The sequence below is a fragment of the Corvus hawaiiensis genome, chromosome 30 (genome assembly GCF_020740725.1).
Source record: "Corvus hawaiiensis isolate bCorHaw1 chromosome 30, bCorHaw1.pri.cur, whole genome shotgun sequence".
NCBI lineage: Eukaryota > Metazoa > Chordata > Aves > Passeriformes > Corvidae > Corvus > Corvus hawaiiensis.
The window spans coordinates 20,844,041-20,866,891 of NC_063242.1; positions in this window are offsets into that span (position 1 = coordinate 20,844,041).

Here is a 22,851-nt window from a genome sequence, read left to right on the forward strand (position 1 = left end):
TAGAGAGAATCAGTTGATGCTGGGAATCCAATATTCACAGGATATATATTTTATGTATTGTTGGGGGAGGTTACTTGGGACTAGCCTGAGCTCATGGATTGAAAAGTATTTTGTATTCAGAGTATGTCATCCAGCTTAGTTTCCCCCAGACTGCAATGTAGATTGTGCGCTGTAAGACTTTTTGACAATGGGAAATAAAGTGCAGTCATTGGGAATCAAAACATTTGCTTCGAAAGCACATTGCCAATAAAACCTAAAATGCTAATGTGGACACTCCCCCAATACCTTGACTCCCTATTACACTGATCAACATCTTAGAATCAGCAAATTTTATACGTCGCTGCTCACTGTATTTTACATGTTATTCGTAAATACACTGAATTTGAAAATGCACTCTCAAATTCATGTCAAGATAACACATAGCTCCTCCTGAAAACCACGCTTTTGATGGATGAGTCAGCTTTATCTCCTAATCATCTTGGAATTAAAAATGTTGGGCCATGAGTCATGTTTGAAAGTGACAGTTTCAGCTGTTAGTCTGACAACTTTACATTAACTCTCTTGGGCTGGTTTTTTTTTCTCTCACAGCATGTCAAATCTACATCACCAAGGGCAAACTGCGTTAGTACCTTAAACCTGTCTTATCTTAAACCTCCTGTTGGAGGTTTCTGCCTGTTTGGTATCTGCCAACACCCCAACACCCCCAGACCCTGTCCATCAGACCTGCTCCCCAGCTGGCTGGTCCCCAGTCCCTACTGCTGCAGGGCATTAGTCTGTCCAAGGTGCAGGACCTTGCATTTGCCCTTGTTGAATTACATGAGATTCCTGTTGGTCCATTCCTCCAGCCTGCCTAGGTGTCTCTGAAAGGCAGCTCTGCCCTTTGCACACCCCAGTTTGGTGTCATCTGCAAACTTGTTGAGGGTGCACTCGACCTCCTCTTCCAGGTCATTGATAAAGACATGGATCGGGAGAGGTTCCAGCACAGAACGTTGAGACTCCCAAGGTACTCATAACCAGCCGGGAGCTACAGCTCCAACTGTGTAGCACAGTGTACTCTAATACTGTGTATTCTAGTATAATACTGTGCTATAAAAAAAAAGAGGGTTTTTTTTTTCATCTCCAAATAGATTTATCGGTAATCATGTGAATATTTATGCAAAAAATTTAGTATTTTTGGTATCTGAATTTATGGCTGTAATAAATAAGTAAGATGCTTCCTACAATGACTTGTTTAACAGAAAAGGTCATTCAAAAATGCCATCATAAAGCTCACTCAGGAGAGCACTAAATTAACAATAGTTATTTGTCTTTGTGCCTTTGTATGAAGTCTTATGATGTGAACTATTAAATGGGAAATATGATAAGAAGGTGATAAATACAGAACAGCATCAACATCAGTATTAATGGAGCACCAATAATACAGAAAAACAAATCATTATTTCAAAAAACAGTTAACAACTGGAAAGGAAAAACAGAAACGGGGAAGAAGATGGCCATTTCAGGCTGATTTTCAGGAAACATTATAATTTCAATTATGTAAAATTTTATAAAGTTACTTATAAATGTGCATGCACATGCTTTTTTGGTTTATGGGGTTTTTTTTGTTACACAGTATAAAGAGACAGAGATGAACCAATCTGGAAAAGAAAACAAGTTGAAAGCTGTATGATCAACTTGGATCTTCAGATATTCACAAGCAGTTGTTTTTTGCTGTTGGTCTTTCATCTTATGTTCCAGCCTTGGGCTGAGGGCAGGAAAAATATAAATACTGTATGAAAGCTTGGGTTGTTCCTGAGCTGTTTTTTTGACAAGCAAAAGTAAGAAACAGCAGAAGTCTACAGAGGGAAAGATGTTGTAGAAAGTTATGCTCAGTGATAATTTTAAATGTTGCTTGGTGAGGTATTAAAGCATGTTTCTAATGGGCTCTGACAGATAACCCTTGACAATTTTGCTGCACTGTGTACCTCCCTGGTTGTCTGTGTCACCTTTCTGATAAAGGATACCACTGGAGGGCAGAGTCTGGAAGAACAGAACTGCTGCCAGCCTCTCAGTTTCTCCAAAAACTACATCTTAGCCAAAATAAACAGTTAAGTTGATAGGCTTAAATATAAGCTGAAATGACAGATTGCAGACTGGAGCAGTGAACAGTGTAGTTCAAGAAGGTATTTGCTTTGGTGTTTTTGACCATCAGATTAAGAAGGTTCTGCCTGTCTGCTTTGGCCTAATGACTTATTTCTGTCTGTGCTTCTGCAACTGGTGCTCTAAAATGGTCCTTGCAAGATACAGATGCTTCAAACTATAAGCCAGCTCTCTAGTGATTCTGATTTTATACAAGATGAGCAGAAGTAATGGACACATACCAGAAAATTGTATTTACTACTGCCATCAGTATACACATACATCACCTCTATAAGGATGCAGTTGATACACATAAAAATACTGCACTACATTACTTGCTAGAAATTTCATTGTAAAGGTAGGCTGATTGGAGCTGCATTCTTTGCATAAGAGTTCAGTAGAGTTGTGGAGAGGACTTTCTCTTGCCATTAAGGATCTCAGAAATAAGCCTTATTTTGTAGCTGCATTGAAGAAAAATAATGACAGTTCACCATTAAAGAGATGTTTCAGAATTTTATTTATGCATGTGAAATAATTAATATAGTTTTGATATTATTCTGTAACAGAAGAGTTATTTTGAAAACAAAATATTTAAATCTTTTATTACAAAGCCATGAAAATATGACATTTTGCCTTTGCTGCAATTTACTTCTGTGTTGTAGTTTTGGGAGATTTTTTCCTATATATATTACTTTCAGAATTGGCCTAACTTCAAGAAATGTTTGGTTTTATGCACAACCTCTTACGAACTGCTCAAATCACCTATTTCTGGAGTAGCGTTGACATATAGCAAGACACAATCCAAAGGTAGAAACTCACAAAAACATATATACTGACTTAAAGTACAGGACAGAGAGTGAAGTAACTTGGGATCTCTTCTTCACTTAGAACTAAATTCACGTACGCAACATGTCTGACAGACCAAAACTGTCAGGTTGGACTCCAGGGTTTCAGAGGTCTTTTCCAACTTAATTGATTCTGTGATTCTGTGTTCTCTTGATGAGCAATTTGAAGCACCTCTTAGAGAAAATGTAGTGGAATGCTTTCTCAACCACCATGTGTTGATAATAAAAGTACAATGGTGTATCTGATCCTGATTGTTTTTAATGCATTATGACTACTTCACATGGAAGATACAATATTAAACTTGCTCAGAATATTTGGTTTCCTCAGGGTTTCAAGTGGTTTTACAATGTTTCACCAGCTCTCTATTAATTATGGAAATAAATCCCCTTAGGTGAGAATGGTTAAGATTTGAGATGTGATTTCTTCTAAACAAATTGTAGCAGGTTTTTTTGTTGAGCCCTCCACTACAACACTATATCCAATCTGAATACAGCAATTATGAAGGACAGTAAAGATGCTTGATGAGAGAACAGAAGACTGAGAAACATGATGTATTTGTAAAAGGTTTGGATTTGGCTAATCTACAGACGAGAAAAGAAGGATGTGTAACCAAAAAGAATGGTAATAATCATCCTCTGAGTCTACTACAGGTTGGATAAGATGTAGTAAGTTTAACTCGTAGCAATTTAATTGCAGTAATTTAATTGAAGAGATTTAGTTTGGACATTAGGAAATACATGTTAGTTGGCGAAGTAAAGGTCTAAAGGAATATGAAGATTGAAATAGATTATTGGTTGCAGAATGTCTAGCACTATCTGAAGAGCAGGACAGATGAAGATCTCTCTGTAGTAGTTTAGTCTTTGAAATTATGAGCTGGAGATGAAAAGTTTCTGAGGTTCCTTCTGGAATGTATTCTATGGCTCATAAGTCTGTCTACAAAATATGTTAGAGCTGAAGAGACACTAGAAATGCAGATGGACAGTTCTCACTCCACATCCCCAACCATCCACAAAGTAATTCCCTCCCCAAACCTTGCTGCGTATACATTTATAAAACATTGCTGTGTTGACACTCTCTTCCGTGTTTGATTTGATTTTTACAGATTGCTGCGAACAAATGCTATTAACCACAAGTGCTGAGAAAACACTTTAAAGTTGTTACACAGAAAAACACGTTGAAAGTGAATAGAAAAAAAAATCACAAGAAATGCTATTTACACTAGAAGTCTGAATTATATGACAAGCTCAGCCATTCAAAGAATAAAAAGTCTAGGGGGTGAATCTGCTACTTTTGATTGCAAGGCGTAAACAAGCTTCATGAATAGTTTCTGAGAAGAAAGCAGGGAAGGAAGCTACAGTCTTCTCATGGACCCTTTGTGCACAAAAACAAGCTTGATGGATATATTTTTAAGGGCTTAATGATTTAAATGGGTTCATTATTTTGTCTTTTGGTTTCTCAGTTATCCCTCAGTGTTAGTGTCTGAGAAATTGCTAATTAGAGAAAGGTTTTTGAGAGGGTAAACCTCACAGAGGAGAGGCAGTTTTATTGTGGCTAGATAAGTGAGTCCATGCGAAGGAGGGCAAAGAAGAGATCTTTCTCAAAGTCCTGACTCCAATAAAACCCTCTTTCTTTCTGGTTACCTGTAATGAAACGTGAAAGCAATGACTTCAGTTATCATGCACTCAAGGACGCCCTGGGAAACCCAGCTTGAAAAAATGTGGATGATGCAGTGGTGGAGGTGATGGGGCCCCTATCTGTTAAAAAAACAAACCTAAAAAGAACAGCCAAACACCCTGACTCCAGAAAGCAGTAATCCTGCTGTGGCTGTGGCTACTGCCTGTAGTTTGATGGGGTGGGTGGCTCCACTCCCACTCTCCCCCATCTGCTCTCCCATCTGTCGGATGGTTTTCCTTTCTTGTCCTTGCCCCAGAACTGATTGGCAGGCATTTGGCAACAGACATCAAAATGAGAAAGTGACTGATGAAAATTCACTGCTTTGCTATTTCTCACTCCCTTCGACAACAGGGAGAGGGGAACGTGCATTTATGAGTGTGCATTATTATTTGTAGAACAGAAAGCCTCCACTGGCAACAGCTATGCCTATGAGCAGGTGCTGATCACTATCCTTCTGACAAAGTTTTTTAATTCAGCTATTATTCCAGAGAGCCCTTTATGAACCAGAACTAATTTGCAGTTGGGACAATGACTGCAGAATGTTTCATATATTGGACTTGGTTTGCTTTTTACCATACTGAGGGTTTTAGCCTTAATTGTGACATACTCTAACATAAATCAAAATGTATTCTAACATAAATCAAAAAGTAATTGAGAATCAGGTTTGTTAACAGATACTGATCTGAAGGCTCGAACCTTCAGTTAGGGAAGTCACTCTATTCAGTGACCTGGAACAACCAAAAAAAATGGCCTATTATGAAAAGACCATCCCTTCATGACCTCAGCAAAAAGAGTAAGCCATTTGACTGATGTCTGCTGAGAATGGGGAAAAGAATTACTCACCTGCTTCGGGTTTCTTGCTGCTATTGAAGAGAAATGCTGCCAGGAGACATGTTTTCCTGGCCACCACTTGTGCTAGAACCCATTTGATAGGTTTGTCTGGCTGCAGCCATTGCTTTTTGCAGAACATTGGTCATTGCCTTTAGTGAGCAGGAGGAAGAGCACAGCTGCCTGAGCCGAGGAGAGTTCTATGAAGTAGTAGTGAGGAAACACCATAGAATCATAAAATGGTTTTAGTTGGAAAGAACCCTAAAGATCATCTAGTTCCAACCCCCTACCATGGACAGGGACAACTTCTACTACACCAGGTTGCTCAAAGCCTCATCCAACCTGTCCTTGAACACTTTCAGGGATAGGGTATCCACAACTACTTAGCCTGTTCAAGGAGGTGGGTAGTTTCATGAGTGCCCCCTAAGAAGTAGATGGGAGAAATTTTTGTTTTAAATCTCACATTACTCACATGCTTGATCATTTCAAAAATCCTTTCCTTTGTAAAGTATTTGGACATGTCCTGCTTTCAGGAAAAAAAAAACCAACACATTTTCAGAATTGTTATGGAGCGAAAATTATGTCCTAGACATTGGTCTAATGAATATGGAATGAAGGATATGTACTTTCATGCTTTCTCATCTCTCTCTGACCACATGCATTTTCACCAGGGATTTTCCCAGGTTGTCTTGTCTGGTGCTGTGTGTTACCCTTCCTATCAATAGTAACCAATGTTGTTATAATTATGTTAAAAGGAAAGGGGAAAAAAAGAGAAAAGGCTTCCCAGGAAGAGACAAGATATTTTGGAAGGACAGTGTGATCCCAGCTCCCAAAGACGTGTGCATGTCTTGCTGATTGTTCTTAAAAACAGAATGTGTATTCATGAGCCTAAGAGAAAGGTATAGGGAAATAAATACCTTTTAGTGCTCTAACTTGGGAGTCTTGGTTGGCCTCCAGAGTCCTCAGTGGTAATGGATCTATCAGACAGAGACACTTAAAATTCAGCCTATATCACAGCCTCAAAAGTCTTTGAGGAGACTTTCCCCGTTGCAAGGCTCTCACTCATTTTATGGCATACAGCTCCCATGTGTGACTCTGGGCAGGATGGAAAAAGACTTTTGGAAAGGGGCAGCCCTTAGCACAGCCTGAACTTCATGGCTTTCAGGAGACCATTTTAAAGCAAGACTTGATCTCCACATTAGATACCTTTACAATATAGATTTTTATATACATAACAGCCCCAGAGGCTGTTCAAAATCTGTGTGGAGACCACAGTTGGTGTAAACTCTGAATTACTATTCTGCTTGTTTTGCTTATTAAGATTATACCTCAGTGACTAAGCTCATTAATATACAGTGCAGGCAAAACAGCTTATGCTGTGTCAAAGCAGCAAGCACTTCCCTCGATATAAAAAGAAAATTAGTTTTGCAACACTGGCCAAGACAACTAATGAACCGCTCTTCTGCAACATTTGCAATTTGCAGAACCACAAGCTAGCACTGTTCCATGTAATGATCATTTGCTATACAGTATACATGAGGAAAAAAATTGCGAAATCAAAAAAGCATTAAGTCTTCACCTTCTCCATAGGTGATGAAAGATGGAAAAATAAATCAGATGAATTCTTGATGGTCCTTATGTTGTTTGTGTTTGTTCAGAATGACACTGGTGATTAATGAGTTGTTAGCATTGCTTGTAAAGACACACAGCTAAGATAAGATGCAGCATTTGTTTGACTCTTCTGATAAAACAAAGCACCATCTCTGCTTTTAGAGTTGCCATTAAAATATCTCCTCTGGACATGACTACTCTCATTTTTGTTCCCTGTGCTGTTACCTGAAGTACTGATGGGTGCCATAGAAGACATAAAAAAGCATACCACACATCAGCATAACAAGCTGACAAAAGGTAGACAAGTGTTAGATGAAGGACCTTTTCAAACCTGATGCTTCCCAAGGCACCCATTAACAGCTGAGACAGCAGAGATTTAACCTGATGTAAAGCAATTGGACAGGAATTGACTTGTGTCTGTGTGTCTGTGTGTGCATATGCAGCACTATGAGATGCCACAAACTTCTATTTTATAAGTCAGACATAAACATTTGCTCCAGGCAAAACACAGCACACAGTGTTCCATCTAGGGAGCAATTTTTTGTTTAAACAAATTGAAAAAATATCAGTTCGCTCTTTTTAGCTTCATGAGAGCCAATATTTCCTGCTCCCCTCTTCTGCCATACAACTACACAACTCTGCATGTGACTCAATAGGGATTTGATTTATTGGAATTAATTTGCCAAATTATTAGTTCAGAAAATAGAGTAATGTCTTTGCAATTCTATTTTGGTGGAAGTTTAGTTGTTAGAACACAGAAATACATAGTGTGAGGTCAGGGTGCCTGCCTGTGACAGTGCAGAATTTCCCAAGACTGAGGTGTGATCTCCTCTTTGCTTGTCCCTGTACTGAGAGGCACAGCTTAATTACTGCTGCAGAAACTCTTCCCTGGTCCTGGAAATGTCATGGTAGCAAATTGACCCCTACAACATTTTACTTTCATCTCCTCACATTTACAAACTTTTCTGGATTTGCTATGCCAGCATATTTGGATTTGCTAACTCTGGAGGAGCAGAATTAACCTCAGAAAGCTTACTTTTTACTGCCTTTTCTTCAAGTATTGTATACAAAACATATTGCATTCCAGCAAGAAAAGGGGGAATCTCAGGAAGCTTACTTTTTACTTCCTTTTCTTCAAGTATTGTATACAAAACATATTGCATTCCAGCAAGAAAAGGGGGAATCTCTGTATTGCAAACCTGGAAATAGAATGATGACAGAAGCTCACTAAACACAGAAAACTGAACACAGAAAATACAGGCCTGGGAACCCCCTGATGCTGGTCCCCTGGTCCTTGTGGGTAGCTGAGGTGAGGTAGTAGAAAGCAGAAAGCTTCTGTCCTACAGAACTCCCCAGTCCTGACTTCCAAAATGGAATGTTGAGACTCCACTGGAGGTGGCAATCCAGATCACTAATGCTTTGCCTCCTGTGTGAGGTGAGCAACAGTGGTAAGGACAAACAGATGAGCAATTAACAGTGTGCTGATGAGTAATTGACAATTCTGATTTGATTTGAATCAGACTGACATGAGGGTGGGAAGCCAGATGCAAAAACGGATGAAATTTTCCCACTTCAAAAGGAGAAAGAGGGGAGCAAGGCTCACTGACAGTATGGTCCTGTTTCCTTGGAGGGGCCACGAGGGCCATCTCCTTGTCAGCTCAGACCTCTGTGATTCATTGAGGGATGTGGCTGTTCTCTGGGTCGTTGTATTTGTGGGATATTCAGAATACTTCAGGACCAGTTTTCACCTCAGGAAGGATGCTGGCTCATGCAGATTTCTAAATATACAGTTCTGTAAAGTTGATGATTTGAAACCCTTTGAATCTCAATCACAGAGACACTAAAACATTCGCCCACTTTCTTTTATTATCTTCTGTTTTCTAGTTTGAAATATCTTCAAAATGTGTAGTGTAAAATATGATTTGTGAGCCTCAGACATGTATTAAAGCCAGGGATGCTCCTTGAAGAGTTTGCGAAACTCCTCTGGAAGGCATCTCTTGTTGGGTGGTGAGACCTCCTTCCTGGGAGAGGACCTAGTTTCATCAGCAATAAACCCAGCACAAGGAACAGCTCCTGTCTGCATGCATGCCTTCACACCCCTGCTAGGGCCCTGCATGTGAAAGGGAACTTTCTGTGCCATTCTCTTCATCTTATCCTTCTCTACCTTGCATTGTGTGGGAAGGTGAGCATGAAGACCTGTATTTCTACTGGACCTCATGAACACAACATTGCTAAAATAAACCTTAAATTGCTGTGAAGCCTGCAAATGTGGATATAGGTGATGGACAGGAAACTTCAGTGAAATTTCCTTTGTTTGCTATAATATTTGAATTTTTGTTGATCTTAATCAGTTTCATAGTCTGACTGCAACTAGAAAGGGATTATTTCTTTTGCTCTGGAATTTAAGGATGAGCATATTTGTTCAGAGGCTAGACAAGACCAAATTAGAACATGCTACTGGGGCGTAATAAATTCACAGTAATTGCAAGCTAGTGTTCTTTAATTCTTCAGACACCATCATCTGTAAATATTCCGATCCTTTCCATAGTTAGCTCATTTGTGCTTTTGTCCTTACTGAATCAACTGTTGTCTTTTCTTCCATGCTGTCTCCTGAGGGAAACCCCTTTTAAATCTTTTTGCTTTAATTCCATTAATTGGCATATTGTCTAGTCTTATGTTTCCCCTCCTGGGCCTTGAACTCATGCTCCTTCAGTTCTTGAACTCCTTAGCTATATTTCTGCAGCTTTGACTGACAATTTCCTTGATCAGAGTACAAAGCATGTGCTTTCTTATCTTTTACTTCCAGGCTAATGTTTAACAATGTAGTCAGTTTATCAGTCAATTTATTAAGCCAGGGTGAGAGTTCCCTGTTCTGAAGTCATCACAAAAATCAATAATAATCAATTCACTTATTCTAGGACACATTAAATTATTATTAACTATAATAATTAAAAATAAATAATTTAAAGGTCCTCAAGCATTTACTGATTTATGGATAGTTCTTCTTTTGCCCTTTGCTGGAAACTTGAACATTTTGAATCCTTTTTCAGAGACATTAATGAAGAGAGCAACTAAATCATACAGCCTTTTCAGTATAAAAGACCAGAAGGTGAATGTTTTGCTTTCAGCATCATAACGTCCCCCCTTTTGTTAGCAGAAGAATGAGTGTGCAAGAAGTATGCAACATGAAGGAGAACAAAATAGTTTTCTTGAAGCATTATTGCAGCAGCAAAAAAAAAAAAAAATTGTTGAAAAACAGGCCTAATATTACTCCTACTCAATACATTTTATGCTTATCATACACTGAATTAATGATACATTGGAAAACTTTTTTTTTTAGAGTATACACAAACCCCATGCAATATCTTTATTGTAAGTTACTCACAGGGATTATATCAAGTTATAGGCTTGAGTAAATTTTCTATGCAGTCAACCAAATTGATCTTTACCGGGATATAAGGTGCTGTTTTCAAGGGGGAGAAGAACTAATTCCATAAAAGCTTTTCTTAGGGCCCAGGAAGATCCTGGTATGAAAACCAGAAGTGTTCTAAACATCATAAAGTTTTGCGTTGTATCTACTCCTCTCTGTAGAGGAAGAGTGTGACAACTGTTTTTATATATATAAACATGTGAGGAGGCAACAGTTGTGTAAGTTTTAAAGAAGTCAGCCCAGTGAGAACTGGTCACTTCATCACTCACAGCCGTACTGACCTATCAATCAGCAAAGACCCTATTCAGATTTTTTCTCAGGCAAGCTCTCATTCAGTCCAAAGCCTGAGGAAAGGATGACTTGAAATCCAAGAAAACTGCTGACAAGGTAAATTGCTGGACAACTGAACAATTCCAGAGTATTTTGCTGTTATAAGAATTTGGAGTATGGCCCATGCATTCAAACTGAATGAAAAAGAAATAGTATACTTCGCTGTGTTACACTTCAGAGGTGTTTACTAGAAGTGGAGTAAGACCCACCTGACTTAGTTGTGCATTTGTTTATTCATAGTGCCCAGATGGTAACAGCAAGATTAGAGAGAGCAGAATCCTGGGGAGCATATGAGCTGCTCAGCTTTGTCGAAAGTTCTACATTTAACTTAGATCCCATATTGACACAACCTAAATAAATGATCACAAGCAGTGTTGCTTAGCCTTACACCAAGAGGAAAGGACTATAACATGTTCTTTTCAGCTGCCATTCTTCTTACCTAATCTTCTGAAAATACTGATTCTTAATTTTTATCTACGCCTCTGGTCAGTATTAAATGAGGGAGCCCACCAAAATGCAGAAATTAATCTAGTCTCTGCTCCAGAACTACTTCAAGGTGAGAGTACAAACTAAAAATGTAGTTTGAAAATTTTAAGGATGTCCTTGTTAACATGGACAGTATTTGTCTTAAATACTTCTGATGAGACTCATAAAACTTGCTCCATTTTTGATCTGCACTGCCCCTCCTGAAGGCTGTCTGAATTTCAATGCTCTGCTCTTTATAAACCTTCTCATTTCCAGTCTGAATACATTCCTTGTCAGTTTATTTGTGTTTATGATGATGCATTAAGCAGATTCTTTTCCATTTTGATTCTAAAGAGCTTTTCATTAAAGAGCTTTTCAGTATTTGTGTATGATGAACTGAAAAACCAGCTGAGAAACTTGAACTGAAGTTTACCGTAAACATTCCCACAAAACCTGCACTTACATAGTCTTTTAAGGGAGAGTAAATGTTCCCTTACTCTCAAAGCCAGAATTTTGATTTATACTAGGGCATCTGTAAATTTTCATTTCTCAACTTCCTGAGATACCCAGCTCCATGAGTGCAGGTTTCAGATACCAGGCAACGCTGGACTCTTGCAAAGGGTTGTGTGATTTCAGTATCTTAAGGTTTGAATTTTATTTTACCCAAATCTTCTGTGCTTTCTCCATGTTTCCCCTGCCGTGTTTTAACCAGCAGGTCACCAGGGGAGCCACAAGAGCTTAGCAGAGAATGGTGTGCAGGCAAGCAGTGACATTCCAGAGAGTGGATTTTCAGCATGCCAAGAAACAGAACACACAGCTTGAAACCAGAGCCAAGCATAACACAACTTCACACATCTATTGGTATAGGCAATGGACAACAAAACTTTTCAAGATGGAGAGCCATTTCAAGACTTCTTACACTACTGTGCCATGATTTTAGCATATGTGTGCTGCCAGAAAGGCTAATAGAGATATCATGTACATAAATCCCTTGATTTTCCTACATGTCAGCCCTGTCCCCATAAGTTATACAGTCAGTTACACTAGTATTAGTGTATTAGTATAATACTAGTAGTATAGTATTATCTCAGCAAACAAGAAATCCTCATATTGACATGATCCACTGAATTCTCCCTGTCATGGGTATGACTATCCCTAATTTTTTGGTCATCTGTAACACCATTGGTTTGGGGAAATATTTTGTTATTAAAGTAACCAGTATGGACATAGCACCTTTGTAGGGCCCAGCTGCATTCCCTGGTAACTGGAGATTCCAGTCAGTTTGGTTGTGTCCATGAAACCAGATCATTAAGTCAGTTAAACAAAATCAATAGTGCAATTTATACCTGAAGATCAAACAAGAACAGAGGCCATAGAAGATGCAGATGTCAGAAAGAAGGCTGCATCTACTCAAAAACAAAAGTCAAAATGTCTACTGTTCAGAAGGCAGCCTCTGCTACTCTGCCTTCATCTGTTTGTTCACATCCCTATTAGGACAACTTCAGTTTTATCTTTCTTTTTCCATTGCTCAACTTCCCTTTGCAAGGTCCATGAACTTGATTAAGGCAATTCACGTAATTAGTTTAGTGTATACTTATGCTTAAAACACAGATGCCTGGAAAATGTATGTAATAATATTTGCAAAAATTGATCAATTTATTCTTATCTAAACTTAATAATTCTAATAACATTTCAAAATTTGGAACACTAGTCCATATTTTGCGAGTTTGGAGTTATATACAACTAACTTCTAAACATGCAATGTATCATGTCGTTGGAGAACACCCTCAGATTCTAAAGAAAAAAATCTGGAGGAGAGGGAAAATAGAGAAAAAGAGGAATAATAAAAAAATCAAGTTTAGAAGGCATCCTAAAACACAGTTCTCTACTTGTTAAACTTAACATCTGAAAGAGGTGAAAGATATTGAACCTATGTGTTCTTTCCAGAGAAGAAATACTGGTGTTATTTAGAGGGTACCCAAAACTTCATTCAAACTGAAATCTTTTTCTCAGCTTTTGTTGTTACTGTAGCTTTCATGCTCTTCTTTCAACTGAAGGTGTTCATGACAATTTTTAGGCTTCCCAAGTGGAACACCTGTGGTATGAGCAAATAAAAAGTCTGAAGTCTTCTTGAGAAAGAGCCCCAAACTTAAAAGTCTGAACAGGCCAATACATGATAGATCATAATTGCTTTTAAGCATACAGTGTTATGGCCTCACATCAAGCAACAGCTAATTACTAAGGGCATGAAAAGGGTGCTCTAGCACTAATATATATTAATCACATAAAGAGTAATGTACACATTCCTAGATGAAAATTAGATAACAATAAATTAGATTAATTTCCTTTTCATTGGCTGGTCAGGAAGTCTAGTTCTATGAAACTCTAATATATATTTATCTGCTGGAATATAATGCTATTTTACTATTTTATTAGTTATTGCCCTTACTGCATAAAGTCATCCTCCCTTTTAAACTGCCAGACCATTACAGATAATGTTTGATGTTGATAATAAAACCAATGAATACAAATAGGGGGTTGAAATTAATCTATTCTAGAAGTGTTACGTTTTTGCTGCCCATTTTGGTCATTAATGTTAAGGAAGTAAGAAGTATTGAATGAGAATGTTGTAACCTTTACTAGGGTGTAAAAAAACACTACCAAGGCAAAAAACGTTCTTTGATCATTCTGTGGGGGTTGACAGACCCTAGATGATGATAAATAACTAGGAGACATTTAGAGGTAATTTTTCAAATTCTATCCAATTTAGCATAATCTATAATACATAAGATTTAGAGCTAGTTCAGGCTGGTGCTTTCAATCAAAGACAAAACTTTTAAAGAAAATATTTTAGATAACCTAGGATCAATGCCCTTTGGGTAGAAAAAAGACTAACAAGTAGTTAGCAGCTGGGTGACCACCCACCGACCCAGGGACTGCTAATCATAGCAGGGCCAAAAGTGGTGCTGTTAGATATGAGGAGTGAACCATCAGGGTGACCATGAGCCCTGGCCACCAGGAGAACAAACCCCAGCCACTGTGTGTGGATGTTCACTAGAGGAGTGTCCATTTGAGCACAGAGGTGGCTCAGCAGGTGTTTGACTTCCTCCAGGATGTGTTCATAGAGCAGGGCAACTGCTCACCCTTCCTAAAAAGGGTGATGTCACGCTGGGAGTCTGGGTGCAGATCAGGGTCCCAGTCATTTCTAACAGTGAAGTTCCCTAGAATGCTTACAGCATTTCACTCTGCCTTTTTCTGATGAGAGTCTAAGGGCTTTGAAAATTCATGGCTTCCACAGACCAAATAGGCAGAGACCAGAAAAGCAGGCCTATTTATGGTCATGGTTATGTATCCCACCCATAATAATTGTAGCATCAGTGATGCTTAAAGGTCACATTAGTAGTGCTCAGGGAATTGAAATATAAGAGACCGATGCTGTAAGGTGCTGCAAACTTTGACAGTGTGGAATATTTTGTATTTCCCTTGCTTAGGACACTGAAGGATCAGCCTTACGTCTTCCACAGACCTCAGGGAGAATCCACATTGCTCAGGTAGAATCCACATTATGCATTGCAGTGAACCTGTGCCTGCTGGCCAGATCTGTTCCAGAAACCAACCCAAAATAACTATGTCAGCAAAGCATTAGTAGAGTAAAGCCAGTTCAAAGCCTTCAGGTGAGCATGCACAGTACTGTTCTGCTTGTGCTGGGTTCTGGGACCAGGTCTTGTTGACAGTGACTTGAGAGTGCTGCAGCATTTCTTTAGAGGTTGTCAGCATGCCTACAGGCCCTGAAACTGTGCAAAATAAAATCCTGTGGAAAGCAAAGAGAAATTACCTCAGTCCAGAAACTTGTGAGAATAGTTACTCCCAATCTGATATTGTTCTGCTATGTGACAGGGCTCCATCTACTCCATCATGAAAGAATTGGAGACCTTTCTAAATCTAGATTTAGAGCAATTGACAGCAGCTGAGTTTTAGTATGTGTACCTCCTCTTCACAACTAAGGGATAGCTTTTACAACTAAGGAATAACTATGGAATAACACCCACTGGGAAGGTAAGCAAGTTAACCTCAGTTTTAATGATCTGGGGACAGAGTTCTCTGGGAAGGCGTAAGCTCTAAAGCAAATGCTGATTTATGTATTTCTCTTTTATCTTTCACTCTTGCCAAGCAATTTCAAATCTTGCTATGTAAAGAATCCAGGGTTAATGACCCATTTTGAACAGGCAAGTTTAACAAATATTTTTTAAATAATGAAAGATGGTGAAAAAACCAGTGAATTAAACTTGGATCTTTCAAAGAAAGCCTTGGTATGTGTATATAAAGAAAAATATTGTAACTGTTCTCTCAATATATAGGAACCTTGTCACTAAGACAGAGATAAAAAAAATTCCCCTAAGACAGAGATAAAAAAAATTCCCCTGTTTAATAACTGCCATTTATAATGCAGAGAGAATTGATTTACTGGTTTAAATCATTCTGCCAATCTAGAAGTTCCTGTAAATCTAAATCAATGTCTTTCAAGTCTGTGCAAGTAGAACAAAGCCCTATCAGTTGAACAGCAAAACAACTTTTCATATTAATCAGTAGGAACTTGATAAATCCCACTGATGTAGAAAATTAGCACCTTTGCATGTTTCCCAGATTTTGATTTCATTTTGGACACTTGGTCATGCATTATAAGTGCTGCCTGGCTGGCTGCAACTATTTCAGTTGAAATCCATTATTTCTGGGAGAATTATGTGCCTTGTTAGTGAAATGCGAGCTATTTCCACTCCAGCATCTGCACTGCAGTTGATCTATTATTAACATTGAGCTCATTAACAAAATGAAAGAATCTGATTTGTATTTTTAGGGTGGGGGCTACAGAGGCATCTTCTGAAGCAAATAAGCTGGCTGTGCTGCTTCCAGTTGACACAGCTGTCAGGAAAGCGCTGGCTGTCGCTGCACCGTGCAGGGATGCTCAGTTACGAGGGCCTTGTAGCCATATGTAAACAATACCAGGGCGCTGACAGGTTTATGACACTGGAGACAACATGTGCAGCTGTTAGCCACTGGGTTTTATGGCGCAAAACAAATGTTTTGCAATGCGCGGGCGTTTGGCACAAGTTGCCGTAGCAGCAGTGAGAAGGGGAGGATGGGTGCCTGATGAAAGATTTATCCCTACCCTGCAGCGCTGTCCCATCCCATGCTGTGCTGAGGAAGGGGCTGGTGGGCTCCTTCTCCTCACCTCCTCTAGGGGGGTTCTTCAGAGGAAGCTGGGTTCCTGTCAATTGCATGCTTGGGTTTTGTGGTTTAAAACACTGAAGGGTATCCCATGAGGAGAGAGAGAACCATCACTCCAGGACAGGGATGCTCTGGTAGCAGCTGATTTAGGCCATGTCATATAGTAGGCACACTGAAAGGAGAGAATTTAAAATAGGGAGAGTAAAACAGCTGTAGTAGAGTTTAGAAATACTGAGCAAAAAGTCTTGAATGGGAGGGTACACAGAGGCCTGAAAGAGAGAGCTGAGTAGCAATGATGCCTTGGAGTAAATTTCATCCTGTCCCGCTTTTGTGTCATCAATCCTGAGTACTGATTGCTTCCTGATCCAGATTGTATGTTAGAATAGGTAGAGAAAATCAAGTGAAAGAATTTGAAAAAAAATGTAATTTCCTTTAATAAGTACCAGTGACTCATCAGCTACATCCCCAAACAGCAACTATATTTTACAAGTCATTGTGTTGCCAAACCTTGGTACTTGTTACACTTTAGCCTTGGGCACCTCAGCTAGCCAAGCCATGTCAAGGTACAACTTTGTCAGCGATGCAAGTTTAAAAATATTCTTCAAAACCTGTTGGCTCCCTTGCCTTTTTGTGACAGAGGGATCCCAGCACAACCTGGTTAGTGTGTGGTTAGGCACTAAGTAGTGGTAAGTTGGTAGGGAGTGCTGGTAAAGGAAATGGTCTGGGGCCTGTTCCCTCGCCTTGCAGGCAGTGCCACTCAGAAGTTAAATTCTCTTCCAGTACACTGCTTGGATCTCATTGACATCCAAGAGAATGGTCCCTGGCCTGTGCTATTCTCTCACCCAAGACTGGCATTGACTAGGAAAGTGCTAGTTATCATTGGTCAAAAATATGCATGAGGAGTACACAGAGATCAAGGGCATCATGGGCCAGGGCTTGTAGCTACGTCCTTGCTGTATTTAATATACCAGTGTGGATGCAGCTTCAGCACAGATCACAGTGTCAAACCCATTTTCATTAACTCTTAATTATATAGGACGAAGAGCTGCTCTGGGATACTGGAGCTCCCCTTTGCAGTGAGGCACATACCGTCCCTTGAATCTCAAGATACTTCATTCAAAAAGACTTTCATGATAAATAGGAATGGTTGCTTGTTCACAAAATAAAAAAACCTGCAGAAAATAAAGTATCCAGGGATATTTTATTGCAGGTTCCCATCTGCAAATATTCTGGAAATGTGAAAATTGATCACAAAAACCTGCAGAACTAACTACTGTGAAAATTTTCCTCCTTCTTCTTAGGGTGTTGTCTTCCTCACTGATAATTTTTTCCTTCAAATTTTTAGAGAGAAGCAATGTTTCTGAATGAAAGGCATAAAAAATTGAAGAAAATTCAGGAAATGGGTTTTCCATACTTAGAGTTTTCAATAGTGTGCTGAATTCAGAATGACATTTCCTCTTTTATTTGAAGTATCATCTTCTCCCAGCTACATTCAACTTTCAGTCCATGTTTTTTGACAAAAAAAAAAAAATTATACTTCAGAAGCAAAAGAAAACAAACAAACTTACAAATTTATTTAAAAGTATTTTTTTTACCTCCTGAATTATTTTAAAGAGAAGATTAAATCTCGGCATTTGACTTTAAATAGTTGCAGTGCCAGAATACAATATTCATCCAGAAATGTTAATATAAGCAAAATAATCACATTGCTTTATAGCTGGGGGAAAATCATAAAGGGAATGATCTTGATTTGAGAGCTAAAGATCAGCAATTGTGCTGTATTTTATACTTAACAGCATGTCCAGATGACTGGGTAACACATTTGAGAGAGTTATTCCATCATACAGCTTTTGGAAGAGCTATTAGTTATTGCCTTCTAAGATCTTCATCATCTAACTTTCATTTTTTAAGTTGTTCACATCCTTGTCAATATTGGTATTTTTTTAGTGAGTGCTGGAAGTAATGACTGTTTATGACACATACTACTTACAAAATGCCCCTTTTTCTAACAAGATCATAGCACAGTCATTTATAAAACTCTTTCCACAAAAAGCAGAGGCAGCTGGAAAGAGAATTTGAATTTTGAGCAACTATACGTATGTGTGGTGCACAGTTCCATGAACGGCTTCCAGCCTTCCATAAGTGCTCTGCCTTTTAGCTCTGGGTAAAGTTTTATAGCCACCATTATCTTCATCCTCTAATAGAAAAAACCCAGCAAACACAGATGGATGATGAGATTGACGATGGTGCTCTCCCATATCCTCCCTCTCTTTCTTCCCCCACGAATACTGGGACAAGACACACCATGCCCACACAAGGCATGTGAGAGGTTTTCTCCTGTTTTAACTCCATCTTCTACACAGATGGACTGAGTATCCATGGGCAGTCCTGGTGCTGGATGACACAGATAATATGAGGTCAGAGTGATGGGACCTAAATGATAATTCTTGTAGTATTAGTAACTGATTATCAACAGAAACAACAACAACAAAAAAGGCAGAGCAAAAGCATGAGTCAGGAACTATCAACATTCACATCCATCTGAAATCATAAATGGAAAGTCTGTGCCTAAATACATAGAAAATATTATATAAGTCCCTTTTACTTTTCCTCTGCCTATATGTTGGTATTGTGCATGATCTTAAGTCTTTTTCTCATATGTCTTATGCTTGTGGATTTGTTCACAGCAGCACTGTTTCTGTCATATCACTTCTGAGAGTCACATCTTCCTATACCCTAAGGCAAAACTTCTAATCATGTCTTTATCACTTCTGGACTATTATTTGTGTCTTTGCAACCTTCTTAGACCTGCCTCACCAAAGAAAACCATAGCTCTTTCCAATGGAGAGGGGGTGACCAATGCCTCTCTTCACTGGAACATAAAAACTCAGCTATGCCAGCAAAACTTGCCAAATGTTTTGGAAAGAAAAAATGGAGCAATGAAATTAGTTAGGCAGGATATACAAATTTTTGGTGGTTCACCTGTAAGGTTACAATAGCAGAAGCCATCCAACAGTTGCAGGAAAACGCAGCACATTTCCTGCCAGCCTGGAGCAGACACTGCTGTAGCTGTCAGTGTTCCTGTCTTCCTCCTGGTTGTGGTTCAGAGCCCATTCCAAATGTTAGGTTGTGAAATTTAGTATGTGCCCAGCAGAATCCCAAAAGAAATTTCTGGCACAGAAAGAGTACTCTGGGACAAAAAAATTTTGTGTTATATTTCCGCAAAATGGAAGACAATACAGATGAGATATGTGTGGGCATGAAAGGACTAGAAGATACATGGCTCCAGACAAGCCCAAGACAAGCTAAGTTTCCTAATCAAAATAGGACTGCTTGTGCTGTCTGTCTGCAGCATGGAAAGTCTGGCTCAGGAAAAATGAGTACTGCAAGCTTAAGAATTCTAGGAAGCCAGTGGTCGGAAATCCCCCTTTCTAATCCTCTCACAACATGTGAGGAATATAAGAAAGCATTTGCACCTCTTTTGAAAGAGGAAAAGAAACTCTTGAACTTCCAGAAATGAAAGTTAGTGTGTTTTCTGTCTTTTGTGTAATATGAAGATGATTTTAATGACAGGGCCAACAAACAACTAAACAACCTTCTCCACAGTGTGATGAAAATCTATACAGTTTGCTGAAGACAGTCAAGAGTTTAGTAAAACCAGTCCCAACTCATCAATATTCAGTGAATGCTTAATGTTATTTTTCTAGCAATTTCCCTCACTTGACACTGGCTTGATACTAGGGAGTAGAAATATTTCTGCAATTGCAGATTAGCGTTCTACTTCACCAGTAACTGGCTGTTTCTTCCACCAAACTGACAGAGAGACTTCTACTTCCCTCAGGATGAAAGCCTATTTTTGTGTGCCTTAGGAAATGTGGGGATATAAACCCATGATTCTCAAGACTGCCTGTCTAACTTATAGTCTTGTCTAATTTACAGATATGGCCTCCTTTTATGCAATCGTAGTGACAAACTATATGCACTTCATATTGTATTTTTGTTCTTATATATCTGTGTCTGATTTTTAAAAATTTCTTCCCCAGAAAGAAATGTTTTGCAAATTTTTTTGTTAGCCTTATATAGAAGGCTAATATCTTTTCCCATGGAAACCTTGTATGTCTTTCAAATAAGATGTGCTGTCAATACTGTCATATTATTGCTAGGTTCTTGAAATATAGAAAACTTTTTTAATAGGGAGAAGAGACATCTTGAAATGAATTAAAGCTAAGAAGTCCAAAGTATTTGTAGAGCTCTAGTAATCTGCCAATTTTCCTCTAAGAGGTTTGATAGCTGAAGGTTATGAAATGAACAGTGGAAGGAGATTTTCACCATGGCCTGGCTTGCAATTTGCACTTCTGAAAAAGCAATATTCTTTTTTCCTTTTCTTGATTCCTTTTAATCAACATGTCTCATTTCCTTTCATAGCTGGCACTTCAGCAACAATTTTAATTCAAATGTGCTGAAAGGAACATGACCTCCTAACGAACCTCTTCACACACACACACACGCACTCAATTCTCTGAAAGAAATCAACAATTCCAAATTAATTTGTTCTCTGCTTGGGAATGTACTGGTTTGCTGACCTAAACATGAAAGTACAGGTAATTTCTGACTACTTACATAGTTACTTGCTAGTGCATTAGTTAAAGCAGAAAGATATAAATATCATTATTTTAAATCAGCGAACTGAAACCCATGGTTTAAATAGCTGATTTTTATCTTATTTTGCATAAATCTTTTCTGCAAAAGAAATATTGATTCCTTTTGCTACTGTACATTGTAACCTACTCATATTTTTTTAAGCAAGTGATATAGAGCAGGCCTCAGACCTTCTTCTAGTGTCAGAGGAAGGCTGGACAATTAAAATGTGACCACATGTGTGAAGCATGGGCAGTAGAGGATCTCTGTGAGTTCCTTCAGTCCCTATTCTCTGCACCCACCTGGTCACAGAATCCCTAGGAAAGCAAGGTGCTTGGACAAGGTTACTGCTGGCAGAGTGTTTCCTTTCCTTCCAGGTTGCTCCTGAGAAATCAGTAGGAAGCAGGGCAAAGAGGAATGGGCTGTGAGCCAGTGGAGCTGTCCTGGCAGGCTGCACAAAACCAGCAGATCATGAGTTGAACCCTCCTGACTTAAACATTGAAATAATAAATAGTGTTTATTCTTATTTTCTGTCTCCATTATTTCTATTGTATATGCCCACACCTCACTGCGTAGTTACCAGGTGCTAGATCCTTTCTTACTTATGATTTGGACCAAGACGCATATGGATAGCATATGGACACTTAACATTCATATAAAGAAAGAAAAAACTACCTAAAATGTGCTGAGAACATTTTTTAAATGGGGGAAAAGAGCCTTATGTTAAAGCCAGCTGACTTTTTAAAAGAAGGGGAACATTATCTACCAGTGAATTGAACAGCAGTGGTGCTTTCTGGTCACACTCTCACTAAGCTTTCAGAAGTGGTGGTAGATCTCCTCCTCCTCCCCTCCCATATTTTTTGAAAGGTCTGAGAGGAATATCAGCCTCTCTGCTTTTTCAACTCCCAGCTGGTTTCTCAGGTTTGAATTAAATAGTCACCGAATGGAACTAAGAGTGTGCAGTGAAATGAAAAAAATCATCCTCTGTCCTGCAAGATGCTAGTGCTGTCAAAAGCCAGTTTAGCACTTCAGCACACTCTGGTTCCAGGTTCTTAGCTGTACAAGCCATGTGTATAATGTTTGGACTGTTTTTGACAGCAAGTTGAGATTTCTGCAGGGTTTTATTTCCTGTAGATATTATCGGCTGAGACATTGTCATTTCTTGCCATGTTTTCACAGTTCATTGTACATAGCCTTGCTTTTAACACAGGCAAAGCTAAACTTTCAAAAATAGGAATTTTATTTTACATTGCTTCTCTTCTTTTCCAAAGCTGCCCTTCAAACTGTTGACACTTGCTAAACAAAAAGACCAGCATCCAAGTTGGAACTGCAGGGGACCGTAAAGCTGAGACACACAAAAAATCAGGGAACTGCAGGCACAGGGTTTGCATCTGAATGCAAGACTGGTTGCATCTGTAGGCTGTTTTTCCTCACTTAATTAATGCCTTCACAGGCAGGACTAAGTAACTTGTGCACAGCTCCATGATAAAGTATCTATGTAATGCTGGATGGCTGTTAGAAAATCAGTATGATCTCTTACCACATTTTGCAGATTTAGTGACTTTCCTCCCTGCTCACTGCAGATAGGCAGTAAATATGCCCTCAGTCTGCTGCTAAGCATCTGTATAGACTTAAACATCTGTAGAGCAGAAGATTAAATGGATTGTCTAATATAGTGAACAGCA